A 10822-nucleotide genomic window follows, 5' to 3' on the forward strand; every position below is an offset into this window, starting at 1 on the left:
CATGCCTTCTTCCTTCATGTGGGATCAGACCTGTATCACAGCCTCATGGCTTTCCCAGCCTGTTCTGATGACCCCTGCCAACAGACTCTTATAAGAATTTCCCTGATAAAATCCTCAGCTGCTTAATTCCATCTTGGCATCTGCTCCTCAGAGGATCCAGACGAATACACTGGGCTTCCCTATCCTTACTCTTCATATGCACTTCTTTATGGTTTCTCCTGCAGATGCTTGCATATGAATCCTCATCTCAGGGTCTGCTTCTCCAGAATCCAATGTACAACAAGGGCTCAATGGAAATACATAATAAATGGACCTAATCAATTACCGTTACAGCTGTGTTGAGGTTTGGATGAACAGTAAACATTAGTAGGCAAAAGGATGGAAGAGAAAGTGTGTCCCAGGTGGAAGAAATATAATATTCAAAAGTTAGGAGGCAAAAGCAAGAATGTCAGGGTCAAAGAAGGAGCAATTAATGACTGATTTAGTGATAACTGAAGAAAAAAGCCAACTATGAAGAGCCCGGTTGAGTATGCCAAGGACTTTCAGCTTTCCTTAAGAGTAAGAAGCGGTTGTAAGATTTTCAGCAGAGAGACAAAAGGATCCAATTTGCATTTTTAATCTGATGAGAACAGATGCTACGCTTGATCTTAGCCAAAAGACCAAGAAACAATAAGATAGATATGCATTTCAAAAACATCATTCTGGAGCATGAATTGCCGAGTAGCACGGAAGTCGGGGGAGCATTGGTCTGGTGTGGGACTAGGGAGGTTCAGACTAAAGCAGGGGTCAGCAAACCATAGCCTACAGCCTGTTTCTGTATGCCCCAAGGACAAAAGATAATTTTTCATTTTTAAAGGGCTGTTGCAATGCACTGAATGTTTGTGACCTTCCTCTTCTAAATTCTTATATTGAAGCCCTAGCCTTCAGTGTGACACTATTAGGAGGAGGTAATCGGTCATGATGATGGGATCCTCATTAATCGGATTAGTGCCATTGCAAATAAAAACCCAGAAGGGATTCTCACCCTCTTTCTACCATAGAAGGATACAAGGAGAAGTTGGGAGCCTGCAACCCAGAAGAAGGTCCTCATCAGAACCGACCCTGCTGGCATGCTGATCTTGAACTACCAGCCTACAAAATTGTACAAAATAAATCGTGGTTGTTTATAAGCCACCTATTCTATGGTACTTTGTTGTAGCAGCCCAAATTGACCAGGACAACTGTGAAAACAATAACAACAAAAATGAAGAAGAACATATAACAGAGCCCATATGTGGTCCTGAACCCCTAAAATACTCCGTGTCTGGCTCTTTGCAGGAAAACATGTGTGGATCATGGACTAGAATAATGACAATGGGAATGGAGAAAACTGGTTGGATCAAAGAAATATTTTGCAGGTAAAATCAATCTGTATTTTTGAACTACTGTGTATGGGAACTGAGAGAAAGGAGACATCAACAAATTAGCCTGCATTTCAAACTGGGCAGTTGAATGGATGGTACTATTTATGGGGGATGAGAGATAAGAAGCTAGTTTGAGAGAGCCTGCAAAACACTCACACTGTATCAAAATATACCTTTGCCCATTTTAACTAAATTCAATTCAATAGTTTTATAGTGTAGACCACAGATGAGCAGTTGCAATCTGTCCTCCAAATCACTTTACAGTCTTAAAACAGGAAGAAGTAGCAAGTAAAGTTAAACATAACACAATACAGGCCAGGCGTGGTGGCTCTGCCTGTAATCCCAGCACTTTGGGAAGCCAAGGAGGGTGGATCATCTGAGGTCAGGAGTTCGAGACCATCCTGGCCAACATGGTAAAATCCCATCTCTACTAAAAAAAAAAAAAAAAAAAAAATACAAAAATTAGCCAGGCATAATGCATGCCTATATTCCCAGCTACTCTGGAGGCTGAGCCAGGAGAACTGCTTGAACTCGGGTGATGAAGGTTGCAGTGAGCTGATATTGCACCACCACACTCCAGCCTGGGTGACCAAATGAAACTCTGCCTCAGGAAAAAAAAAACCTACACACAGTACAGAATAGTATCAGGTGAGTGTCATAAGAAAGATACAAAATGCTAAGAGAGTTCAATGGAGCAAGAGAGAGAAACTGAGATACTATCCATTTAGAAAACAACAGGATGAATTTCATAGATGTGTCACCTTAAGTAGTCCTTAAAATATGACTAGGATTGCAAGAAATATAGCATAATATATATATATACACACACACACACACACACACACACACACATAAAGATAGATATCTAACTATATATACACACACACACACACACACAGAGATAGGTATCTACCTATATAACTATGTGTATATATATATACACATATAGTTACATATAAAACTTTAATCCCAGAGCCCCTCTTGGTGCCACTTTTAAATATCCACAGAAAATCAAGGAAAAAATTATTGAAAATTCTAATCTTGAACATTATCCAGTTTATAAGCAACAGCTACATTTATTAGAGTCCTTCTTTCTTGCCTATCCACTTACTTTACACCTTTAGCACCTTTGAATTCTTCCACTATTCTACTTACACACTCTCCAGAAACCTAGCTGTCTCAAAAACCTTGATGCTTTCATTCCCATGCTCCTTCTTCTTCAAGCAGCTGAGGCACTTGTCATCTGATTTTGTTCCACAAAAACCTGAGAACTGCAATGGCTAAGGCAGAACTCTTTTCCAAAGACTAAGTTTGGGGTAGGGGCAGATTGGGGGACTCACCTGTTAAGAAATATCTTTTCTGCCCCAAGAAAATAGAGCGGGCATCACTGAGGTCTGTTTTAGGAAGATTAATTGGAAGCTGAGTAGAATGAATAAAGACTGACAGTACATCTCAGGATATTCCATGCAGGTTTGTCCTACCAGGTCTCAGTAGGTGTTACAGAATATGACACAGGGACTACATTATTTGGATACAAGAGAGAAACAGAAATGACTGCACTTCATGAGCTGAAGAGAAAAGGGGGGCAGGTGAGACCTGTATTTGGTGAACTCTATGTACCTTTTTGTTGTTGTACTGTTGAAAGAGTATTCAATTTTTGGGAGAAAAAGGTCATGGGGGAAAATATTTCCATGAGAGGCCTATTTTTTAAAACCCAGAGAAGGATCTAAAATCAGCATATACTTGGCCCAAGCTCTATCTCTGAGCCCTTCACCCTACCTCTGAGGACCCTACTGCGCTGATAAATGAGAATTCACATTCATGCTAATGTTCCCTCAAGCCACTGAGTCACCAGAGATTCAATTATGCTTTCCACATTTTCCATCTTAAGGCAGAAATGGACTAATGCATTTCAGAAAGATATTTGGTAATAAGTCTTGCAGCTAGGATGTTTTTCATTTTAAATGTCAGGTAATTGAAAAATGTGATCATGATTATTATTAACTATATTTCCTGGCCTAATTCTATTTTAAAAGTTCAGTGCTAAGTTTCATGGCTGTTCTGAAGGCAAAGAAGATAGGGCTCCTAATCTCAAAAATAGAAATGTATATAAATAGTGACACAAAAAGAAAGGGAGGGAAAGAAGGAACATTGAGAATGCGAGCAGAATGTGATAGAGATAACCTCAAATGTCTCATTGGGACATCGATGTTATCATGAGTTCCAATTTTAAATCCTGTCATGATTCTAGAAGCAAGGTTAGTATCCTACTCAAACTCAGAGGTAGAGGAGTTATTAATTCCTGTCTTTCTGGTGTGTTATTTTGGGTAAAAGTGTGATGAAAGGAGAAAGTGTTGACAACGGGAGAAATTTGTTGTCATTTTTTTTTTTTCAAACTCTACTTTTATTCAAGTACTACATTCCCCTTGGCTAATCTAGACACCCGTCTTTTTTTCTCTAATCACTGCTATTCTGCCAAAGAATAGGCATTTATTGAGCATCTACTGTATTCCAGGCCCTTCCAACTTTCAAAGACACAGACTGCTTGTGTCAAGAGACCAATAGCAATAGCCCCTTACCATTTTCAGTGTTTATTCCATTTCCAAGATGATTCCACACTTTGATCAAGGAAATGTGTCTATTAGTCCTCCTTTGGAGGAAATGGAGATGAGTATGCTGTTGGAGATCTCTGAAGAGGAAATGCTTTAGTCTTTGATTATTCATCCAATAAAGCAAACTGGGGATCTTTCTTACTCTGTATGAAGGCTTTCATCTGCTTAATAAACAGGGAAGGAATGAATGGCTTTTATGGAAACTTATAAACAAAATGAAGTGAGAGATCTTTAGAGATCCCAAGAAAAGAAAAAATATATATGGGCCATGTCTTATAGGTTCAGAAAACTGGCATAAATCTCAGAAAAGCCACCTCCTCTACCCTGACCCAGGCCCCAGCACAGTGCCCATGTGCTTCTGCATACATACATGTTCTCATGTGCTTTCACAGCAAGCCGTGGGCTAGGAGCACAGTGAGAGGATGGAAAAACTATCGTGAGCCTGTTTTTCAGCAGAGGAAGCTGAGATTCAGGGAGGTTACGTTGGGGATTATTGAAAACCACTAAGCTAGTAAAATTGGGGTCCTGATCTTCTGACTCCAGTCCCAGTGCTCCTCCCAGTAAATCACAGCTTCTACCTGAAATGTGGCCTCTTGGAAGCCCAGTTAGAGACAAACGTAGAAATGACAGAGACCTTTTGACAATGACTACCCCAGTTTCCGCTCCACTTTATAGAAAGATCAAGTGGGAAAATGCACTAGGCTATTAGAAATTATGCCACTAGAGCATTGTTGATGAGAATTGTGGGTGATTTCATCTGCTCAGAGATACCGAACAACATCCAACAGCAGGTTGCTATGACAATGCCACTCTCAGCTTAGTGCCTTTAAACAGAAATATCTCAAGGGCAGAGTAATTAGGTAAGTAGAGCAGTGAGTCTGCGTTGTTTCATGCAGTCATTTTCCAATGATTACCATTTTATTGTTGTGCCTTGTGCTCCCAAGTTCTGCCTAATATAGCACATCTCCCTGGGGCAGAGTGTGTGTGTGTGTTTTTGTCTGTGTCTGTATGTGTATGCATGTGTATGTGATATGTGGGTATCATGGGGGTAGTATTTTTAATTAGTTCCTGCCCCCCAATACCCTTTAGCAAGTGGCACCATATGGCAAACTCCCACTCAAGTGCAAATATGACAAAAGATGTGGGACTCCAAGATACACGTACAAACTCAAACTACGCTTGTCGGGGGTTATGAGTACATGTTATGGGAACAATATTTGCTTGTGCCTTGTTTTTTTCTTTTTAAATTAAATTTAAATGCATCTCAATATTGCTTGTTCCAATTCCCTGTGACTCAGATTGTTGTTTCCCAAGGCTTCCGAAAGGTTTTTTGCTTCTATTTCTAATGCCTGGCATTCCTACCCATCCAATCAGGTGCCACTGCTACCCTCCCCATCCTCTGGGTCCCGGAAATCTAGAACTCTCTCCTTGAATTGCTTATTCATCCCAGGAGAATGCTGCCAAAGAGACTATCTAATTCTCTGGGCTTTATCCTGAGTCCCCTCCCAACATAATTTTTAAAACATTGTTACTTGTCAAGCACCTGCTATGTGCCAGGCCTTTCGTCAGGCACTTCAGGTATTTTATCAGGTAGTCCATCCTCATGATAACAAGGATGAGAAACTGAGACTCACAGAAGTTAAACAAAATCTCAGAATCATGTGGTTATTAAATAGCAGAGCTGGAGTATAAACTCAGGGCTGGCCACGCCCATTCTTTCTATTATATCACGCCGCCTTACTTAAGGAGGGCTTATATATTTAAGATATGAAAGGAACAGTAGCTCATTCCCCCTGCCTTGCTTTGGCATGCTCTATGGCTCTTTAACAATTGTCTCTATTCATTTTAACCAATGAGTCTCACTGCTGCTTTTCTGGCAACAGTTGGCAATGTCTGGAGCCATTTTTGGTTGTCACAACAGGGGGGTGCTACTGGCATCTAACGGGTCAAGGCCAGGATTGATGCTAATCATCTTGCAATGCACACCTCAGCCCCCACAACAAAGAATTCTTCTGTCCAAAATATCAACATGGCTTAGGTTGAGAACAAACCTATGAATTTAGACAAGCCCTGTGGATTCTCAGGAGCTGGAAAATACTGCATGTATCCTTTACTTATGGAATTCAGTTCACTGACATCTGCCTGGTCTTCAGTCACGTAGAACACAAACCTATGCCTGGGAGGGATCTGAACACTTTTCTTTCATTAGAGCCCTCTGTGGGTGTCCACACACAAGAAACACTACTACAATGGACAGACAAATAAGAAATGTCATAAGATGATATAATAACTTTCCAGTGAACACACAGGGGACACGGTATTTGTCTAGGGAATCAGAGGAAGCTGCCTTCATAAAAGTTGTGATGCTTAACCTGAAAGATGAAGCACAGGTAAGCACTCCTCAGGTGCACAAGTGAAGGGTCAGCTATTCCAAGAAGAGTGGAGAGTTGGTGCTATGCCTTGGGGGTGTGGAAGAGCATGGCTTGTATGAGAATATGAGAAGAAGCATGATCCAAGGGCCTAGAGCAGAAGGGAGTGGTAAGACAAGAAGCAGAGCAGGTAGATAGGAGTCTCATCTTAAAGGACTTTGTGTGGAGCTTCAATGTTGTCTTCTAGGTGTCAGGAAGCTTGGTTTCCTGGCTCTGTTTCCTTTTAGTAAAGGCATGGTTATCCCAACCTAAAGATCAGCTACAAATCCCAACCAATAACTGCTCATAAGCATATACTGATTATTCATTTCATAAGGCTGCCATAAAAATAGGGGGTGGCTTACAATAACAGAAATTGATTCTCTCAGAGTGAGAAATGCTAGAAATATGAAATCAACATGTTAACCAGACCAGGCTGTCTCGGAAGCCTGTAAAGGAAGATCCTTCCTTATCTTTTCTAGATTCCGATGGTTGCCAGCAATCCTTGACATTCCTTGGTTTATAGATGCATTACTCCAATCTCTGCCTCCATTGTCACCTGGCATTCTCCTTTTGTGTCTGTGTCCACATTTCTCTCTTCTTAAAAGGACACCAGTTATATTAACTAAGCGATCACCCTAATCTGGTATGATCTCATCTAACTTGATTACACCTGCAAAGATCCTATTTTCAAATACGGTCACATTCAAGGTGCTGGGATTTAGGACTTAAACGTATCTTTTTTTGAGGGCAGAATTCAACCCACAACAACTGACTAGGTCATAATTCCCTACTTATACTAGGTCAAGCCTCTCTGACTTGGTACTAACACCTTTTTTGCTGGGACCACTACTGCTCAAAGGACACTCTACCTCCAATTTTGTACTTGTGTTACAGTCTGTGAAATGAGATGAACAGAACTTGTGCAAGGTTTGGAGAAATTAAAGGAAATCATGTTAAAGAGAGACCAACGGAAGTGAAACTTTACAAAGCCAAATCTGATAGAATAAACTGTGGTGCTGTATTTGCAGGACGGTCAGCCTGACATTTTTAGCCATGTAAAATGTGCTACAAGATGTTTTTATTCCTAAGTAAGTGGTCCCACAGGGGAGATTAAAAACAGAAGTTATTATCATCATTATCTGAAACAATGTAGCCACATTGTCACTAGGTAGTGCCTTTAGAATTTCGCTGTTGATGTGTTCTGTTGGTTTTCTGTTTTGGTTTCCAAAGCTGTCATCTAACACAAATGTTGTCCTCAGAAGCATCCTGCAGTTTGTTTCATGCCTCATGGGGCTCTAGCTAGTCAGAGCGCACAGTGCAGTGACTATGGGAACAGTAAAGCGCATTGGAGTGGACTCTGGTCTAAGAATTTGGGCTGTGTGGGAGCTGCCATGAATTTACCACGTGACCTTTAACAAGTCCCCTTACTCTTCTAAGCCTGTTTCCCTGTCTAAATATTAGGACTAACACTTAATAGCATCATGCAAAATTTATTCTTCAGCGTTCAACTTCTGTTCTGACCTGGAACTTGATGGTAGTTAGCAACATGGTGTTCATCTTTCATTATTGCCCTCAACATACTCCCACCTCATTTATTCCATGTAATTAATCACTAATTCTTCTTTGTACAATTTATTAACTTTCTTAAGGGGAAGTTGACATCTTACTTTACAAAATCAACCCAGTCCTCAAATTTGACCGCATACATATAAGAATGCCTCAATACCAAGTGTTCTCTGAGCAAAGTGAACTGTGCTTTGAAAAATGAAGTTATAACAAATTCTTAATCCATTCAGTTTACTGGTATGTATCAAAGGGTCAAGGCAGTCCTCCATTTTTACATGGCTCCAGGACTGAAACCTCTGTCTTCCTCCTTGAAACAAAGGGCACACACATGGGAAATTTGGCTACATTAAGAAGTCTTCTAACTTTGTTTTCCATCCTCTCCTCCATGCCCTTTAGACATTGTGATGGCCCTTTAGCCTTTAGCCTTTTTCTGATGAAAATCAGAAAAGAACTTGATATTATTTATTTACTTTTTAAAATGTTGCTGAGTACTTACCCTACCACTGGGATTGCAAAGACCAATCAGATATCATATTCAAATCAACAAGACCACAGTCTAGTGGGGCAAGGAGTCAAGCAAATTAATAAGGTGCCGCAGCAGTGCATGTGCCAGTTTGAAACAGCTGAGGGCTCAAATGATGGTCAGTAATTTGCCTCCAAGGATGTGACTCTTGCACTGAGTCCTAAAATAGTCAGATGTTTCCAAATGTGTAACCTGAATAGAAAAATATTTCAGAGGGGAAGCATTCCACTGCATGTGTAGTCAGAGAATGGTGAACCATTTAGATCATGAGGTAAGAGTAGAGTAGCAGATTAGTCTACAGGGTTAGTCTATCAGATACAGCTGGCTAAGAAACATGGATTGGGCATGGTGGCTCACACCTGTAATCCCAATATTTTCGGAGGCCAAGGAGGGCTGATTACCTGAGGTCAAGAGTTTGAGACCAGCCTGGCCAACATGGCAACCCCCCCCTGCACCCCACTTCCGCCGTCTCTACTGAAAACACAAAAATCAGCCGGGCATGGTGGTGTGCGCCTGTAATCCCAGCTACTTGGGAGACTGAGGCAGGAGAACCGCTTGCACCTGGGGTGAGGAGGTTGCAGTGAGCCAAGATTGCACTCCAACCTGGGCAACAGAGGGGGTCTCCATCAAAAACAAAGAAAAGAAAGAAGAAAGAGAGAGAGGGAGAGAGAAGGAGGGATGGAGGGAAGGAAGGAAAGAAGGAAGGAGAAAGAGAGAAAGAAAAAGAAGGAAGGAAAGAAGAAAGAGAGAAAGAGAAAGAAAAAGAAAGAAAGAAAAAAGGAAGGAAGGAAGGAAGGAAGGAAGGAAGGAAGGAAGGAAGGAAGGAAGGAAAGAGAAAGAGAGAGAGAAAGAAAGAGGCCAGGCGTGGTGGCTCAAGCCTGTAATCCCAGCAATTTGGGAGGCAGAGGTGGGTGGATCAGGAGGTCAAGAGATCGAGACCATCCTGGTCAACATGGTGAAACCCTGTCTCTACTGAAAAAAAAAAAAAAAATTAGCTGGGCACAGTGGTGCATGCCTGTAATCCCAGCTACTCAGGAGGCTGAGGCAGGAGAATTGCCTGAACCCAGGAGGCGGAGGTTGCTGTGAGCCGAGATTGCGCCATCGCACTCCAGCCTGGGTAACAAGAGCAAAACTCTGTCAAAAAAAAAAAAAAGAAGAAAGAAAAGAAAAGAAAAAAGGAAGGAAGGAAGGAAGGGAAGGAAGGAAGGAGGGAGGGAGGGAGGGAAGGAAGGAAAGAAAGAAAGAGAACTTGTTCCTTGTTCACCTTCAGGTTTTATGCTTCAGAATGTTAGGCAGCTCTAACCTTACCTGTGTAAACACAATGGAAAAAGAGTAGTCCCTTCAATCCTCCCCCCACAGAGCTCAACCGTCCAGGGTCACACTCAAGCTGCTGTGCTGGCTGCGAAAATCCCAAGCCAGTGGGATTGAGTTTGCGAGTGGGACTCGCGGAGCCAGATCACCTGGCTCCCCGCCTTTAGCCCCCTTTCTCTCAGGTGTATGGGCGACTGACTGTCTAGCAGGCCCTGCAGGAGCCAGTCAAAACGGCTGCTCAGATTTGTGCTGGGAACTTGCGGTGCCGACTGAAGCTGCTGCCCAGATTTACCCTGGAAACCCGAGGCGCCTGTCGGCATGCGGGAATCTCCTGGTCTGTGAGCAGCAGAAACTGCAGTAGAAGCGCAGCATGGGAACCGGAGCTCCAGAGAGGCGGGACGTCCCTGATGGCCTCCACTGGGTAGGAGGAAGTGCCCGCCCACCCGCTACACTTCCCTGGTGAGGCAGCGCCCCACCTGCCTCGGTTTGCCCTCCTTGGGCTACACCCACTGTCCAACTAGTCCCATTGAGATGAACCTAGTACCTTGGTTGGAAATGTGAAGATCACTGCCTTCTGTGTGGCTCTCACTGGGAATTGCTCCCGGAGCTGTTCCTATTCGGCCATCTTCGCAGAAGTCTGCCATTCTTTAAATTCAGTTGTGCTTATAACCAATATGATGGCAAAATACATCCTTATTATTTAATTACATTGTATATGTTCATACAATGTATGTGCACATATATAGTTTATTAATGCATACAATATAATACATACATTGATAAAGATATGTACATTTAATTATATTGTATATGTTGATTTTGACTTTCTGCATGTCACCTTTGGCAACAGGCTCAAACCCTAACACTTATTTTTATGGCTTAGGGGGAAAATACAAATGGCAGCACACATATTATGTGTCTAAATCAGCTTCTGGTCCACAGACTCCTAGGGGTCCCTGAGTCCTTTTTAACTCTGTTGACATTTAAACTGCTGCT

At 42.1% G+C, this 10822-nt stretch overlaps 1 pseudogene; it reads right to left on the bottom strand.

Annotated features, from left to right (window-relative positions):
- Positions 1 to 467: 467 nt before the first annotated feature.
- On the bottom strand, positions 468 to 671 carry LOC118149389 (U2 spliceosomal RNA; annotated as a pseudogene).
- Between the last annotated feature and the right edge of the window lie 10151 nt (positions 672 to 10822).

This window comes from Callithrix jacchus, chromosome 18 (genome assembly GCF_049354715.1).
Source record: "Callithrix jacchus isolate 240 chromosome 18, calJac240_pri, whole genome shotgun sequence".
NCBI lineage: Eukaryota > Metazoa > Chordata > Mammalia > Primates > Cebidae > Callithrix > Callithrix jacchus.